Below are 19,249 nucleotides of genomic sequence, written 5' to 3' on the forward strand. Positions count from 1 at the left end.
TGTCCCACACCGCTTCCAAAGCATTCTGTACATCGTTGCTCCGAGCGTTCATTGATTCCCTTCAATGTGATAATCCCGTGCCGGTGGCCAAGGGTGATTCATCCCGTTGCCATGGCAACGCATCTGGCATCGTGAGGATGTGCGCTGTGTGTGGTGTGGTTCTAACCGGAACATAAACAGAGACTGGGAGTTACTCTGTGTTGATTACTTTATAAAAAGCAATACTTGAGGGAATTGTGAATAACCTTGCTCCAGAGGACTGTTTGCCTGTCCGACCTGCTGCCAGAAATTCTGAGTTGTTTAGAAAGACCAGATGCGATGCTCATAAACGGTCATAGCTGTGTCATACTGTAGTTGTGCCCCACATAGCAAACCTTTTTTTTGCGGTGTTGGCCTTCATAGAGAGAGAGAGAGAGTAACAATATATTTTAAGATATGTGGACCAAATAAAAGCTTTTACTCTGATGACTTGAAAACTCTTAATTTATGACTTGACATTGCATTTGAAGTATCATTCGTAGTTTATAGGGTTTCCCATACACAGATTAAACCTAATCCTGGATTTAAAAGCATGTCAATGTAGATTATCTGTTGAACGTGCTCCTTAGTCCAAAACCAAGGTAAATCTGTGTCTGGGAAATCAGCCAATTGTGTATTTTTAGCTCTGATAGCCTGGAAGAACAGTGAATCAGTTTTTCTTATGGTTCCTGACAGGTAGTATAGTAGTGGAACAACTTTTAAGGCTGCAGACATGCCTTCCCTGTTTGACTATTTTATGTCATACACATTTTTATGACCATACATCACATTCTGTGTATGTCACTGGGAGGCTCCCCACCCATAGTTTTGAGGATGAGGCTTGACTTTCCAAGGGCTACTTTGGTGCTATGATGCATGTCCTTTAGTTGTCTGGGACTTAATGTTACACCCTCTGTGTCTGTTATTGAATAAGAGGTTCATAGCAAACTAGCAATACGCTTGACTAATTAGAAGTCTTTGCAGAGTGTTTCAACTTTGAATAAAAGGTTGAACTTTTTATGAAGAGCTTGTCCCAGACTATATTTAACAGATGTTTTAAGCTAGAGGAAAAGCTTGGGTAGTGTGGTTGAAGGGGACAACCTTGAATCAATGTATTGTTTCTTGTTGCTTATATTGTTGTTGTCCTTTATCACCCATACTGATACTGCACCAGAGTTAAAGTTGTTATTCTCTGAAAAAAACATGCCATTGTTCAGTAATCTCTCTATACATTTTCAGCTGCCTTACCTAGTCTTTTTTGTTTTAAATATTTCCCAGCATCCAACACGTTAACTATGATGAGGCCAGTGAGTGGCTCCCTCTCGGGGAAGGTGGTTTTGCCGTGCCACTTCTCCAATATGCCCACAGCCAAGCCCTCCATCAACGCCAACGGCACAGTGACCCCCACCAGCACAGACTACCTGCGCATCAAATGGACCAAAATGGATGGAGAAAAGGAATCCACGGTGCTGGTGGCCCAAAATGGCATCATTAAGATAGGCTCCATCTACAGAAACCGTGTGTCAGTGCCCAGCCACCCAGAGGATGTGGGGGATTCTTCTCTGACCATGGTGAAGCTCCGAGCCAGCGACGCCGGCACCTACCGCTGCGAGGTCATGTATGGTATCGAGGACACGCAGGACATGGTCAACCTCGACGTCAAGGGTTGGTGTCATCTGTTTATTTCTGTATAGTCAGTTTCTCTGCCTATTCCCTTTTGCTGGAGAAAATATCTGCTTAAGCACATTGACATATTGGCAAGTTCACAATGGAAAATGTTTGATAAGCTTATGAAGTGGATGAGCCAACCTTTGAATGAAGTGGTGGAGACGTATTAGTAACAAATCAAAGCAATTTCCCTCAATGTGTCATTCAGTAAATATGAAAGTAGGGAGCACATGTGTCGACTGTAGACTTGGGGTTTCCTGCATTTTGTGCTAGAGACACCCAACTCTATATATATCAATATATATACCTATGGCTATGCCATAGGGAGGAGTTACTCAGCTACGTTATAGGCCTAAGTATTGTGTGCATTTGATGATACTGGTGCCTGTTGATGGTTCCCATCCGTTTTACCTGAATGGTGAGAGACATCTTGTTTTATCCCCTTGATTTAGCATAGGAAACAATCATGTTGGAATCATTCATCAGGAAGTACATCTGGTATTAGTGTAACATTCTTTCTCCCAATGTTTTGCAAGAAACAGTTTCTCATTGAAAACAGTGGCATGCAAAGTTAATCTTCTCACCAGGAAAACTAGATATGATCTGATAAAAGACAAACACAGTAAGGTCAGTCACTGATGAGGTGTCAACATACAATTTTGAATCTTGGCATGTTTACAGTCTATGTCCCAAGTGGGATATTATGCAGAACAGTTCCAGAGCTATGGCAACTGAGGTGTAAATCTTAATTTTTGTGTATAAGGATAACTGTGTCCCAATCATTTAATATGACTATATTCTCAATCTTTATTTGGGGAGTTACATTATCTGGCAGACATAACTCATATTCGGGACATTGAAAACAGGGATGGGTTGATTAGGGATCGCTTTGGCTTTCACAGAGACATAACCACCCATTTCTCCAACTTGTTGCAATTATCATTCATTTCTTCAGAGTCAGTCTACTGCCACAAATATGAGAAGTCAGGGTCATGGTATCGTCTCTAAATCATCCAGTGCTATCTTCATTTGTGGTCATTGCAGAGGGTTCTAGTCATCTTAAACTAAGCTCATCACAATTAACATATTAGACCCCGATTTATTTCACACGTGTGTGCTATTAGACAGGAGTCATGACCCCCAGTGTTTTACTCTTTGATTATTAATAGATTATTTACTAGAGCACTTTTCTACACAGGAACTCATTTGTGTTTTTGTGTGTGTGTGTATGTGTGTTTGTGTGTCTGTGTGTGTGTGTTTGTGTGTGTGTGTGTTTGTGTGTCTGTGTGTTTGTGTGTGTGTGTGTGTGTGTGTGTTTGTGTGTCTGTGTGTTTGTGTGTGTTTGTGTGTGTGTGTGTTTGTGTGTGTGTGCGCGTGCGCGTGCGTGTGTGCGCGTTTGTTCCCAGGTGTTGTGTTTCACTACCGGGCAAGCACCAGCAGGTACAACATGAACTACAAGAGCGCTGTCCAGGCCTGCCAAACCATAGGAGCCTCCATCGCCACGCTTGACCAGCTTAAATCAGCCTATGATGACGGCTTTGACCAATGTGACGCAGGCTGGATCGCAGATCTGTCAGTAAGGTGAGATGATCTTCCATGTTCTTTTCTGTTTGTGTCAAAAAGTAAATAGACGTAATTGGCTAAATCAGAAAAGGACTCTCTCCCAGGCTACTGGTAACTGGTTGTTACAGGGCCTGAAGTCTAAAACTCTTTAGTTTACCCTCTCTGCCATAGCTGTCATTGGTCTGAATTTGCATGTGTACTGACATATACTGAGTTTAAGCCAGTGACAGTACCAGCTCTATTCTGACTCCCTGGCTTTCTCATTTATGACATGATGTACAGGTTAGCTGATGCAATCACCTTTCCCTTTGGGGATCAATTACATGACGTGATCTTATCCTCTGTTTGCATGTGTAGATACCCAATCACCAGACCTAGACCTGGCTGCTATGGCAACCTGCAGAGGAAGGCTGGGGTGAGGACGTATGGAGCCAGGAAGGCCACAGAGACCTATGATGTCTACTGTTATGTGGACAAGCTGGATGGTAAGAGAACAACATGTTGGATGTAGGGTCGGCTAGTGGTACGTCCAATGAAAACCAAGATGAGAACATCCAATTTGAACCATACACAGACAAGTTGCTAAACTACACTGATGCTAGTCAGGGGGAGAAATGGCTTTCTACACACCTGGTGATGGAAAGAGTTGGCAATGTACCAATTTAGGTCTTTATTCTGGTATTGTAAGCAAGTAAATGCATGTGGCAAGGCATTTCCTCTTTAAATATTTACTGGATTCTATTTTGTTTGTTGCCTGTTTATAACATACTTGCAGTCTGTAAATAGGAATGAGTGAAGGTTACAGTAACTCTACGTAACTTTGACAAGCAGCATGGTGCCAAACGTTATTCCCCTGACAGGCACAACCATCAAAAGAGACAAACTGCCAGGCTCTTAATGTTGGACCAGATCCTTCCTTCCTTCCTTCACAAAGGCTCTAAAAACGACACCAGAAACTATGTGGTGATGGGAGCTTTAAATGCTTCTGGCACCATAAAGGGAAAGCCTGAGAGCGGCCAATACAGTTTATTATCTGTGTTTATCCTTCACGCTGAGCCTGCTGACAAATTGAATGTGAGTCACAGCGTGCTCCATCACTTGTCTCTGAGCGCTAACGTCACTCCTCCACTCATGCTGGGAAAGTATCACACGTGTCTTCCTTGTGGTATTATCAGGTCAAATCCTCTTGGATCATAAGGAGTATGATAATACCATTAGGGTTTTTATTTTTTAACCAGGTAGGCTAGTTAAAGTAGTGTTGATCTTAATGCACTGTTATGGAGGCTAGCTGAGGAACGCATGTAGTTACTCCAGTATAATGTCAGCCAGGAAGCAGCACCCCACCCCACCCGTACCTCACCATGTTCTGCTCACAGTTCAACCCTCTCATTTACAATGCACATACACTGTATGCATGTCAATAATGCACAGTACACAAATACACATTTCTGATGGAATTTAGGAAGGTGAGCTTATATCAAATGTTCATTCTTTTAATGCATTTTATAAAAGTTCAGACACATAGCTTCAAAATTGTATATCATACACTGCAGTTGGGGAAAACATGATAAAAGTTATGCTTCTTTGAAATTGGATAAACTTGTTATCCCACTTTGGAGAGAAGTAGGAGAAAACAGACCTTGAACGATTTTCACACTTCCTAGAGAGCTCCTTTTTGTTTATGCCCATTCAACATTGTTAATGCCCTCTAAAGCCTTAGGCCCACCCATCTCTTTAAAAAACACATTTAAACGCATGAGTCAGCATGGCATTGTCCTCCAGAAAGTAGTCTGTCTATTGTCCCCCCTCTATTATCTCAGCCAATCATGGGTCCTAACTTTCTCCCTATATAGCTCAGTGTTTTCTCCTTGGCTAAACTAGGCTCATAATTTAAATGTTTTATTCATATTTACGGAACCCATACAAATTTGTAATTCAGGCATATGAAAGTTCACATGTTCAAGAAGGCATATATATATATATATATATATATATATATATATATATATATATATATTTTTACAATTTTGCTGTGAAGTAGGAAATAGCATCAAACAGCCCTGATCCTGAATTCAAAAGGGTATCTGTATTGTATGTACACTGTCATACTGTACCTTATACATACTTCCTCTGTATGGTATATACACTGTCATACCGTATACTACAATGTTTCTGTATGGTATTACTGTGCATATCAATGCATAATTATGGATTCTGAGACTTTCAGTGAACATTTTTCAATGTTTAGCAAGCCAGAGTATACTTCCCTTGACACTGAGACACATGGCAACAGAACAGAAACAGACGGTTGTGTGTTGTGGTATTTAATATGTCTCACGCCTGCTTTATTAAAGACAAATTTAACACCAGACACTGCGACTGGGGATGTCCGAAACTTACAGCAGTAAATCTGTAAGGTTTAAAGTATGGGACAATTCATATGGAAACTACTGAGAAGACAGTGAACGTTACACCCAAATCTTAACTGAAAACATGCTGTTTTTTTAATCCCCACTGTCGCTTGTTTTGAACTAGATTCCACTCCAGGCTGGTTGAAAACATAATCAATAAGTGTTGACATCTTTAAAAACAACTTTGGATCATGAGTAATGAAGTTGACTACATTAACTATGGACTGCCACACCCACTGTGGGGGACCTAATGGCATGAGGGACAGACTGTCTTTGATAGTGAAAACACATAGTCAGCATTGCTAGCCCACCTCAGGATAATGGAATGAATGCTGTACTGTAGTCCTAAATGAATTAGTGGGAGAAGGTTTAGGCCCAGAGCCCTCCACTGCACTGACACTGGCTTATAGTTATGGCTCTATATCTTCATGACACTGCTACCATGGTCAAAATGGAATGACATATTTGTTATGGATGATACCAGTATTGTGATACTCGTTAGTATCATGGCAGGGAAACAAACATCATTATGTTGTCATCCAGAGTCACATGTATTTATTTTCCAAGCTACAGCACACAATATTATGCCTGCAGCAGCTTTTTAAAGGACCAAAAAGTTAGTGATAACACTATAGTCAGTGATAGCACACATATAAGTTGTATTACAACATCCTGATGCCCATTCGCTAGAAAGTCACAATTGACATGTAATGCCTGTTTGTTTTCAGGTGAGGTGTACTATGCGCCTGTGATCCGTAAGATGACGTTTGAGGAGGCGAAGAAGGAGTGTGAGAACAGGAACGCCGTACTGGCGTCGCCGGGTCAGCTCCACTCCGCCTGGAGACAGGGTCTGGACAGATGTGACTACGGCTGGCTCTCCGACGGTAGCGCTCGCCATCCCGTCGCCGTACCCAGAATGCAGTGCGGTGGAGGTCTACTGGGCGTCAGGACCATGTACCGCTACAGGAACCAGACTGGCTTCCCAGAACCCTCCACCCAGCTGGGAGCCTACTGCTTTACAGGTAAACATACATAGGCATCTATGTGGAAAGAGTTCCTTTGGGATTTTAACAGAGTACTTTCAGAGCACACTACTCAGACACAGACTGAGGTCAGAGAATGTTTAATATTTCTGGTCAAGGACAGTGCTGTGATGTCCCCCCTTTAGAGTGCAGCTGCTTCACTCCCACCCACCAATCCTCATCCTGTCTGCACCTTCTCTGACACAAATACTGAAATGTCTACAAAACAGTCCACTCTCAATATGTTGTGTATAACTCACCTTGTATTGAGTGTATGGTTTATTTGCATGTTAATTTTCATGTGTCTTTTGTCAACAAAACAAACTTAACAGATCCCTATGTAGAGTGTTGTTCGTTTCGTGCTAGATAGACTATGTAGCCCATTACAGTGAATTACTCACCTCATTGTAGGTCCTTTTGTGTCCCGCCCTCAGCAACTAAATTGGGATTGGATAACAGTAGAATGAAATCATGACTCTAAACTCTTGCTGCCTTTGATCTCGATGCACAGCCCAATCTAATGGGTGTTTTACTTGATGCATAGCCCAATCTGATACTAATGGACGATTTATTTACCAATAGTGTGTTGGAGGGTCCTACACAGTCATTATTTGTCTGGCTGTAATAGCTGTATTACTTCAAGGCTGGGCACATTTAGTGTTTTCTTTCTCTGTGGCTAGCTTTGAATAACCTCATTGGTGCAGTTGAGCAGAGAAAACAGTCACATACTACCTCATAAACTATACAAATATAAGATGTAAAAAAATAAATATATATAATACTTAATATACTTATTTGATCCAAGTTATTTAAACTCTATCTAAACATGACATCTCCAGGTGATGCCAAATGACTTGGCCACCAAAAGAAAGTGCAGATACAGGTCTGTCACCGTTTCTCCTCTCCTTATCGTTCTCTTTTCTCCTCTCTCCTCTCGTTTCCGCTGTCAGAGTTTGCCCCTTTTCTGTAACACTCACTTGGAGCTACTGACCAGACTTCTAAAACCAGTCAGCCTTGGTGACCTCTGACCTGGCCTTTCCATCTTTTTAAACGAGGGTCGGTTAGATAAGCCGACCTCTGACCTAGCCATTCCATCTTTTTAAACGAGGATCGGCTAGATAAGCCACCCCCTGCCAGGCCATTGGGCCTCCCTGAGAGACGCTAGAAGTCACAGGGTTTGGAGGTCACATAAAGAGGGCATCCTTACCTCCACATTCCTGTATTCCATTTTAGATCTCCCTGTGTTGCCTTTTAGCTCTCCCTTTTTGGTTTTGTTCTCATCTAAGTGCTTTTCAAGTACCCCCTTTTCCATTGACATGAAAACTTCATCATTTCCCCTTCGAGGAACACAAAAACACCAAATAGACATTATATAAATATTAGTCAGTTAGATCAGTGGCAGAGGAGGAAAATGGAGGGATAATTTGGTCCCTGGACTGGAGAAAACAAAGGACCGGGTAACAGTGACAGCACACAAACATCAGTGAGAAAGTGCACTCCCTCTGCTTTCTAACAGACCACGGTCTGTTTTTCCTGCTATGGAAAAAATGGTCTCACACCTTACATCAGAGATAGCTGGTAGAGAAGGAGGGAAAGTACGTAATGCTGAACAGCTGTCATTTGCTTTACACAGCCTGTTGCGCCGCTGGGGAGAGGAATGTGTGTGTATGTGTGTGTATATATATATGAGGGAGAGGGGGAGAGTGAGTCAGACATAGGGACAGGGAGAGAACGAGCGAGGATGTGCCTTCTGAACAATCAAGCTTTGATCCAGTCACTGAGACCAGACTGGGAGGAATATAGTCTTGATCACTTAGCAGCTTAACCTTTAAGCTTATAGGGAGGGATCATAATTCTGATTAGTCTATGTAATGGGAATATTTGAGGAGCTGTTCCAGTAGCCACATGAAGTCAGGAGCTGGAGCACAGCGAGGAACAACACTAGTAAACCCAGAGACCGTGCGATGACAGGCACAAAGAGACCAAAAAGCAAGAGCTCATCCACAAAACTACAACAATAGACATCTAAAAGTGAATGTGCTGTTTTATTCCAGTGGTGGAAAAAGCACCCGATTGTCATACTTGAGTAAAGATACCTTAATAGAACATGACTCAAGTAAAAGTGAAAGTCACCCAGTTAAATCCTATTTGAATAAAAGTGGTTGAAAATATATCAATGTAAATGTAATTGCTAAAATATACTTAAGTATCAAAGTAAAAGTATAAATAATTTCAAATCCTTATATTAAGCAAACCAGATGGCACCATTTTCTTAATTTAGGAATAGCCGGGGGCACACTGCAACACTCAGACATAATTTACAAACGAAGCATGTGTTTAGTGAGTCCGCCAGATCAGAGGCAGTAGGGATGACCAGGGATGTACTCCTGATAAGTGAATTAGACCATTTTCATGTCCTGTTATGCATTCAAAATGTAACGAGTACTTTTGGGTGTCAGGGAAAATGTATGGAGTAAAAAGTACATAATTTTCTTTAGGAATGTAGTGAAGTAAAAGTAAATAGTAAAGTAAAGTACAGATACCCAAAAAACGGCTTAAGTAGTACATTCAAGTATTTTTACTTAAGTACTTCACACTACTGTTTAATTCACACTTAATGGCTACATGCATGCCGATAGACACGGTTGGAAATGTAAAATTACTGTTCGAAGTTTGTACTTGTTTTAACATTTAAAATGGAAAACTTAGAAAATGACCTCACCTACATTACAGTATCTTCTTGTGCTAGGGAATCTAGCCTGTGCTAGTGGGGAGAATGGGGGGAAAGAACGTTCTGAGTGGATCAACATGATAATACTGGACTTCTAGACACAATTTATGACCATTGTTTGGTCATTTGAACCTTTGTTATGATTACAAACCTCAGGGGTGGGAAACTGCTTCCAATACTGATGCTCTAGGGACTGTCAACTCCATAACATGTCAAAAAATTATTTCATAATAATATCATTATTTCTTGGAGAGAAAATTAGAATTTATGGAGTAACTAGTGATAAATACTACAGCTGTGTCTCTAAGCGTCATATTTACACAGAGTTCTTTCATGCCCTACACTCAAATGCCATGGCAACACTAATTTATTAAGCCATGCCCGGTATTTTACACTGATTTGGTTATTTTCTCAAAAGAAGAAACACTTTTGACCAAGTGTTACAAATTATTATAAACTCTGCAAGTATATTTAGAACGTTGTAAGATGAGACCCAAATTTAGTAAGGGGAATTACTTTTGAAGGGGATTACTTTGCATTGTTTCATAAACAATTAGCCAATAATGCTAATCAATCATTCTTTTGTTGCTCTCCTTTTATTCCAGAGTTTGCATTATTAGACTTATTGTGGCTGTGTGAGATGATGTCATGATAGAGGCTGGGTCTTCTGAGGACACTCACTGTAGGGTTTATAGTGAAGTCTATACTGGCATCGTGCCATACACCAGCGTGTGTGCTGTATTGTAAGTGGGTAGTGCTGTGTGAAATCTGGCAGATTGAGTGAGTTGGCAAGGTACAGCCAAGACAAACGTACCATTCTGGTGCCAGCCAGTGAGCCTCAGACAGGAACTGGGTAGTTTGAAAATAGAATGAAAGATCCCAGATTAAATAGTTAAGTGGTCCAAAAATAAGACAGTGGGATATGATTTTACTGTCTATTAATCATGCTGTTCTTATGTAACAAACTATTTTTGGGCCTGACCAAATTTTTATGTGTCGGTCATTGGTTCTTTTTGTTTCAGGCACTTTTTTTTTTTTGTGTTGCGGATTTCATTGACAGTAATACACTCTATTTCTATTCTTCTGTCCGCAGCTAGGAGGGAGCTGAGAAATCAGACTACCTGGGTGGATGTGTCTGTGGAGGGTTCTACCACGCCCCCCCCCATGCTGGCCACGTCCCCCATTGGTTCCACAACAGAGCTCTCTTCTCTGGACAGAAGCAGCACTACCCAGACCCTGAGTTCTGAACTTGTCACAGAGACAGGAGAATCAGCTGAGACAGCAGTGACTCCGTCTATGTTCTCAACCAGCATGGTCCCGCCTCGCCCCACCCCGGTAACACATGAAGATGATCTTGAGGAGGTGACCCCGCTACACACAACCGCTGCTACAGAGCCACACACGACCATTGCCACCATCACCAAGCAGACCATTGACAATGTCATTACAACGCCCTTCCCCGATTCCGACGTCAATTACTTTGAGGGAATCTCAAGCCATGTTGAGTCATACCCAGGCCGTGGAGACTCGTTCCAAGCTCCACCCACTACAACAGGAAGTCCAACAGCTCCACATCCTGGTGATACTACCTCCACTGCTCCCCCTCCGGCCACTGCAGCCATCCAGGTGGAAGATGCCAAACCTGAAGAGTCTTTAGGCACCATTGTTGCCCAGCCACAGAGCACAGAATCTGGGCAGAGATTGGCCGAAGCCACAGAAGAACCAGAGGATCACTCCATGATTGAAGTCGGCACAGTTCAGCCTGACATTCTTCTAGAGGCCTCTCCAAGCACAGAACCCATGTTTGCTCATGGAAACACAGAGGAAACCGTCCTGGAAGGGATCACTCCAGAGATGACCTTAAACCTGAAAGACGCCCAATCAGTTTCGACAACCAAAACAACTGAATCAATCACCACTGAAGAGACTACAGAAGAACCAATCACCTCTGAGCAAACTACAGATGAACCTATTAGTACCGAGGACACTACAGATGATTCCAGTCTACGTGTAACTGAACTGTCCTACACTCTTGAAACCACAGATGATTCCACAATGATGACTGCCTCTACCACTCCAGATGTGTCAGTAAGTGGTGCTACTTCTCAACCAATTGATCATATTGACGTTGAGGCTAGTGCCCAATCCTCAGCAGTAGAGGTCCTTGAGGGATCCGCTGCAGGAATTGTAGAGAGACTTCCACCAGTTCTTCCAACTCAAGAGGTACATGATGACCCCTCAACCAGCACATCTCCCACCACTCTCCCAATTGTGTGTGATACAGATCCCGGCACCTGCACAGAGCCCACCACCACCCCGACACAACCAGGAACCACACACTCAGCAATACCAACGGATTCATCATTGAAGCCTTTAGATGGCTCAGAAACTGATGCCCTGACCACACACTCATCCCAAGATTCAACCTTGCATGCCGTCGCTCACCCGGCTGAGACAGAGGGTGTTTCTGAAGCTGAGGCCACCCAGAAACCTCGTCCTCATGATGTAGAGACACCAGCCACCGTGTACAGGGAAGAGACAAGTCAAACACAGGCTCCACCAACTGAATCCACCACACTACATGCAACCGGGACATCCAAGCAGCCTTCCTCTGTGAGCACAACAGCAGTTGCCATTCTCATCAACATTGAGACGTCAGCTGAGGATGTGACCTCAGGCGTCCAGGTCATTGAAGAGTCCACCACTCACATCCCTGAGTTCCCCTGTGAAACCCTGACTGAAGACCCAGACACCCCCACAGACATCGACACAGAATACTTCACATCTGCCCCCATGACCTCCACCGTGATCAAGCCCACCAGGGCTCCAGCCACCGTGGGCCCAGACGGACTTCCAATCCATGTCATCATTGTCAATGTTGACGAGCAGAAGCAGAACAAGTCAGGTAAGAAGAATACCTCTTGTTCACTGTATTCCATTACGTCTAATGCTATGGTCATATGATATAGGCAAACAGAGGTAAACGTTGATCTGTAACAATTCAACGTTTGGTGACCTATATAAAGTATGACATATAAAGGTCAAACTTCCAGTAGCTCTCCAGATTATGTTTATTTTCATGACAGTGATAACCTGGATGTCTGCAATTAAGTTGATTGCAGTGGTTAAGGTTTGCTGTGCATCACCTGGAAAGATCAGGACCTCCCTATAATAGGATTAGGCCTACTACACAGTCATGTGGTGCACATGTGCTTAGTAGTCTTTCAGGTCTGTCCCTACCCGGGATCCTTTATGTCTGCTCTTGTAGGAGGTCAGATGTGTTATGCTACTGTTACTAGGGTGGGTCTTCAACATGATCACTCTCCTCCTGTCAACTTGCATTTTAAAACATAAGCACAGTACATGTTTTGGTATAACTGTGAATAACAGCTATTTTTCTTTTCAATATGTTTAGGCATAGGCCAATATGACAGAGAGTCTGTAACGCAGGCATGTGTTAACACTTATTGCCTACTGTGCTGCTGCTCTCTGCCAATGAACATGAATGTACAGTAGAGGGGTTTTTGGCAAGAGACAGTAAGACCATGTGCTGTCCAGGGTGCTGAAAGGGGGGTGGGGGGGTTGACTCTCTGCCAAGGAGAATGCATGTGCTGCTCTCTCTCCCTCTCTTTCTCTTTCTCTTTCTCTTTCTCTCTCTCTCTCTCTCTCTCTCTCTCTCTCTCTCTCTCTCTCTCTCTCTCTCTCTCTCTCTCTCTCTCTCTCTCTCTCTCTCTCTCTCTCTCTCTCTCTCTCTCTCTCTCTCTCACACACACACACACACATGGAGGCGCTGCCATATCAGCATTAGCTTTGGTGTGACTGTTGTTCATTTCAATACCATTATGTTTGTAGTTTTTGGCTTTGCAAATGGTGTAGCTGTTTTCTTTTGGAGATGCTGTAGTTTGGAGGAGCATGGAGCGCTAATATTCTATACTCTCTTGATCGTGAAACAAAGATCGTCTTTGTGTAAACCTATGTGCAAAAACTAAGCATAGTCGAACCGTATTCTGATTTAGCATGGGTGAAGTTCATTCTATTTGACTGGAAACATGCATCTCTATGTATATTGCCACAATGGCTTTTTTTGAGCTGGATACTTGAAAAGGAAGATTCTGACTTGTCTTGTCATTTGGATAGCCAATTATAGTGTGGAACCACTACTGCACTGAACACATACATTGCTATAGCAAATTAGCTTGTCTAAACAATGCTGAAGAATACCGACGTTGCTTTGCCTTTATAGTGTCATACTATTCTCATATTTTACAACATTTTACTCTATATAGGCTACTTGAGTGTGTTTCATGAAAACCTTAGACCAGGCAAGAATCATGTAGGTTATTTACATCAGAAGACCATTTGAAAATGACAGAAGACAAAGGTAACATTAGCATATTGTCACAATTGTACATCTTCTGACACTTACAGAGCAACAAAAAACAAATAAACATTATTTCTAATCATTAAATATATTAAATATATTTCCACCCTTGTAGACCTGTCAAGGGTCCCCTTGAAAAAATTTTTTTTTTGTAAATGTTTTCCTCTCCCCTGCTAGCTAGTGAATTCTTCAGTGGATCCTCTCTCCCCACATCTGTTAAGAGACTACTTGGTTCTTAGTGCCTGGACCACCTCAGTTCAGTCAGTCAGTCCAGCTGAACAGATGTCCAGACAGACTGGGGGTTCAGAGGGAAATTAACACAGAATGAGAAATGGAGAACTTCACACTCTCTCAGAAAGCAGCTGTTTATTTGATTAACAGGTTTTGTGGTCAGCATAGCAGTGAGGCCTCCAGGACCTGAGTTATGTCAATTACCAATGTTAAGAATAACTCTCCCCACGTCGCGTTTTGCTATCGCTGGTATTCTTCTTCACTGAGGCAGCCGCAACAGTGTAGGACGAGGGAGTGTGTGGCCTCACCTCACAGTCAATCAGCCAGTGGGAGGGATTACTGTACAGGTGCCTGACGATTTATTCAGCAGGTTACTGATGGTTGCTCACAGTGCCAGTGTGTTTCAGGTGTGATTACTCATGCTTTTTGAGTAATGCTGGATTATAGATTAATAGCATGATTGTAATATTTTACCAAGTGTCAATATGCCACTTTTCCTCTTTAATTTCAATCAGTGTAAGGCAATAAAATCCTTAATGTGTTGTAAGCAAATTGGCATGCAGTTTCTGCTGAAGTGGCCTTTTAAATGTGTCAGTAACATTACCTCACCCACTTCAGATTACAGTAAATGGGGATATTTGCTACTTGTCCCTCAGCATTTATGCCAAAATGAGGAGTAGGCTGGCCTTGAGGATGAGAAAGATGAGAAGGAGAAAACAGGGGGGTTCTCCAGTGTTTACTGACCCGCTGTGGTGCTAAACTAGTTGTAAAGGAGTGTGGTGATCTGGCACAGTGCTACAGGACGTGCTTGGTTTGGCTGCCATTGAGCCTGGGTACAGGTGATCTGGACTCCCTCTTAGAGTGCAGGCCTGCTGGTGCAGCCTGCTGGGGAGAAAGCCAACACTGTGCTCAGAGGAGCCACACAACAGACCTAGGGCACAGCCTGTGCGTGTGTGTGTGCACGCACGCACGTAGCTCCCTCTGTCAGCCTGACAGTAAAGGAGGAGGCTTGGCAGCCTACCTGAGTAAGCACAGATGCCTGTCAGCACACTGAAGCCTGGACACCACCTCTAGGGTGATGTCACCACTAAGAAAAAATCTCCCCTCTCTGTGAGGGCATCTGAGTAGCTGGTGGCTTTTGTGCCACCACAGCAGACACCACTTGCTTATGGGAATTGGCCTCAGTTTTCTGTGCTCACTGGAGTCATTGTAGCCTATAAAAAGGGCTTGATAAGTGACAATAATCACTCACATCTCCCTGATCAGAATGAACAAAATGATCCCATAAGGGTACAGTGATATTTTATTGCATTAAAATATCACTGTGGCCTTATGGGATAATTTTGTTCATTCTGATCAGGGAGATGTGAGTGATTATTGTCACTTATCAAGCCCTTTTTATAGGCTACAATGACTCCAGTGAGCACAGAAAACTGATATTTGTCCACTTATAATTTGATCTTCAGTTATGTGCCCTCCAGTACAAAATGATTCCTCCAAAGCAACCACATGACCTACCTGCCCACTGAATTAGAGTCAGGAGATAGGTCTGGACTCTGGAGCAGTGGTGCTGTGCAGCTGGTGAGTTTTGTGGCTGAGGTCATGATTCGCACACAGCAGAGTGTTTGTGCCTGTCCTCAGCATGGAGCACTGCTCTCCCTCCAGAGCCACTGCTGGCCTGGGTTTATGTGGGCTGCTGGTTTTATTTTAACAGATGTGTAATATGTCACCAGGAGCTTGGGCACCCGCCACGGAGCAACTGAGGCAGGGAGGGCCAAGAGGGAGGCGGAGAGGCATGGTGGTGGGGGTGAGGGTAAGTTAGTAGTAGTGGTGGTGGGGGTAGTAGTAGTGGTGGGTGTAGTGGTAGTGGTGGGGGTGGCGGTAGTGGCAATGGTGGGGGTCGTGGTAGAGGTGGGGTTGGGGGTAGTGGTGGGCGTAGGTCTAGTGGTAGTGGTGTGGGTGGGGATAGTGTTAGTGGTGGGGGTGGGGGCAGTGGTGGTGGGGTGGGGTGGGGTGGGGTAGAGGTAGTGGTGGGGGTAGTGGTGTGGGTAGTGATAATGGTGGGGGTAGTGGTAGAGGTGGGGTTGGTGGTAGTGGTGGGGGTAGTGGTAGTGGTGTGGGTAGTGGTAGTGGTAATGGTGGGGGTAGTGGTAGTGGTGGGGTTGGGGGTAGTGGTGGGGGTAGTGGTGGGGGTAGTGGTAGTGGTGTGGGTGGGGGTAGTGTTAGTGGTGGGGTGGGGTAGTGGTGGGGGTAGTGGTAGTAGTGGTGGTGGGGGTAGTGGAAAGGGTAGGGCGGTTGGCAGTGTGTGGTGAGGTAAGATGCAGTGATTAAAGAGGGTGTGTGTGTAACAGGTGGGTTATTGCTCTCCTGTGTTCCCAGGCTCCACTGGCCTTAAACAAGTGTCAGCCTCTGCAGCTCTCGGCTCCTGCAGGTGTTCTCTCTTCCAGCCATTAATCTATCTGAGCCACAGCTTGTGGGAAACTTTTCTTTTCAGATGGGAGAGAGAAATAGATGGAGGAGGAGTGTGTGGTGAATGGTGAATGAATAACCATTATCCCCTACCCTGGCGCTGGTTGGATTGCAAGTAGAAAACGGTAAACAGATCAAGCCAAAGAATGGTGAGCTGATTACCATGACAGAGAGACGACCACACTGCTCTGTGTTCTGCCAAGCCATTTACCACCTTGTTTATAATACATTTTAGTGCCGTCAAATCAGGGCGTGAAGCACTGGCTGACTCACAATGTTTGTTATTAATAAGGGGAAGGGAAAAACGAGTGTGCATCTCGAGGGGACGTGTGAGGACTTATTTTCCAAAGGCTGTACGGTTGTGTGGGCCGATCATCAGATGTGGCACGCGTTCCTCTCCAGGGAGACACTCTGACATCCAATGGATCTGCTCAGGGTTTGACTCCGAACAGCCGTTCTTGTTTGCAAAGCAGGGCAGGAACAGGATGTCTGTCTTTACTCAGGGCCTTAGTTGACTTGGGGTCTGAGGGGAACCTTTTAGCCCGCAGGACATGGGCTTAAGGGCCGTGTTACACCGAGCATACGCATTCTTTAATGCTCCCCATAACACCCTGATTGAAACATCACTGCCAAGTATTGTGAGGTATACCAGATGCCATCCTCTTAACTGGTGAAGCATGTCACTTAGTGTGCTTTCCAAAGCAAGGCATAAAGCGTGTTGGACGATGGGGATAGCTTGTTCGATGTTCCACGATGTTCCATGAAGATGTTTGGAAGTGTCAGTATTTAATTTGGAATCCTCAATGTTAAGCCTAAATGTTACATTTCTGACTCACTTAGATGGCTTGTGGTCATATTTTCTTAGAAATTAATTGGGGGATATAAATCTGTGGATTATGGTTTGGATAGTATTCAGTTGGCAGACAAGCCAAAGTTTCCAAGTATGTACGAGAAGATTTGATTTATAATATTTGTATTATTTGTAGGCTGGCCTTTAAAGTGACTAGTCCTCTCATGCTATCTTTGTTGTGACGATACTGTGACCATATCAAATCATTAAGTCATAAGCACATAACAGGCATTAGCTGCTGGGATCTACTTAGTGCCGGATCTTGCCCCTCGATTTTACCATCCCCTGCTATTTGTGACTAGACAGAGGACCTAGAAATAATAAAGGTTAACAGGAGTAGAAGCGGACTCCTTCCCCCCCACTGATCACCTAGGCCTAGGTGATCTTACATGATTTCAGGTCCAATGTTTTTGTAAACCATGGAGCTGAATAGAGTTCAGCTGAAAGAGGAAGGGCAAACGTGGAATTGTTTTTATTTGGATTTCCACTCACTAAATACAGCCTGGACGGAGAACTGTGAAAGTTGAGACAACCCACTGGGCAAAAACTGGTTGAATCAACGTTGTTTCCACGACATTTCAACCCCCTATGTGATGACGTTGAATCAACATGGAAAATGTGTTGGATTTGCAAAAGGTCAGAGCATTTTGTATTTTTTTCACCCAACTTTCAACCTAAATCCAATGACATGGTGAAATGTGTTGTTGATTTCACGTTGAATTCACAACTTAATTAAATGTAAATCGAAACTAGACGTCTGTGCCCAGTGGGAATGCTTTTCAATTTCCGTATGGATAGGAATGTGTATATTTTCACATAATCTACTCTTTGTATCTTTGGAAAATCCACACCTTAGTAAAATTATAGAGAATGACCATTACTGTGTTCAGTGAGGTTACATTTCAGGAAGAAAGAAATCTAATCATAAGTTTAAGAACAATGTCACACTTGTTCATTTTGTGCACTTTATCAATCACTTTCAATAATTATTGAGTAATAAGTATAAATAAATGCATGAACTAATGTTAGCAATACAATTACTTTTTATAGTGTCATTGTCATGTATGCTAATCAGTCTTTCTCCCTCTATCCCTCTCTCTCTCTATCTTTCTCTTTTGCACTCTCTTTTCTTTCCATTTCTCTGTCTATTTTCAGTGGATGCGACTCTGCTGATCTTAGACACTTTGAGTCAGTTCCCTATCATCCCTGCCGTTCCTGACCAGGCCACCCCCTCCCTGGTGAATGGTGAGCCCATGCTGGCCAGTGGAGAACCTGACTTATTCTCCTCTGCTGCTGTCACCATCACCCCAATGCTGAGCTTCATCAATGGAAAACATGAGGTGACCCTGGAGCCAGAGAGAAGACGGGTAGAGGAAGAGGTTGGGAGGAGACCAGGAGGAGACCAGTTCCAGTTTGAGGGCAATGTGACCGCTCTGGGGGGCAGCGAGGAGGAGATGACCCCCACCGTTTTTGATTACTCTGTGATAGAGATTGGTACTATAACAGATGAGACTGAGGTTCAGAATGAGATCTCTTTGGTGCCCAAGGAGGAACTGTTCTCAACTTCCCCACTGCCTTTGTCAATGTCCACTCTGGACACATTTTTTGAAAGCTATGTCCCTGAGATGGTTCATGTGGAGTCAACTCCTCCTCTGTCACCTCCAGAGCAGGTTGAGGAAACCACACAAGGCCCTGCTGTAAAGACAGAAGTGACTGCAACCTCTGCACCTGTCACAACAATTGTGGAAACCACCCCATCCAAAACAGAGCAAACAGCTGAGGGTGTATCGTCTTTTTCAGAAACCAGAGAGGGACCAAGTGACATCATAACTACGTCCACTGAAGCAGTGTCCACTGTTTCACCATCTGGCACAGCAGTAACCAAAGCTTCAGAACAAACCCAAA

This window comes from Oncorhynchus keta, chromosome 14 (genome assembly GCF_023373465.1).
Source record: "Oncorhynchus keta strain PuntledgeMale-10-30-2019 chromosome 14, Oket_V2, whole genome shotgun sequence".
Lineage (NCBI taxonomy): Eukaryota > Metazoa > Chordata > Actinopteri > Salmoniformes > Salmonidae > Oncorhynchus > Oncorhynchus keta.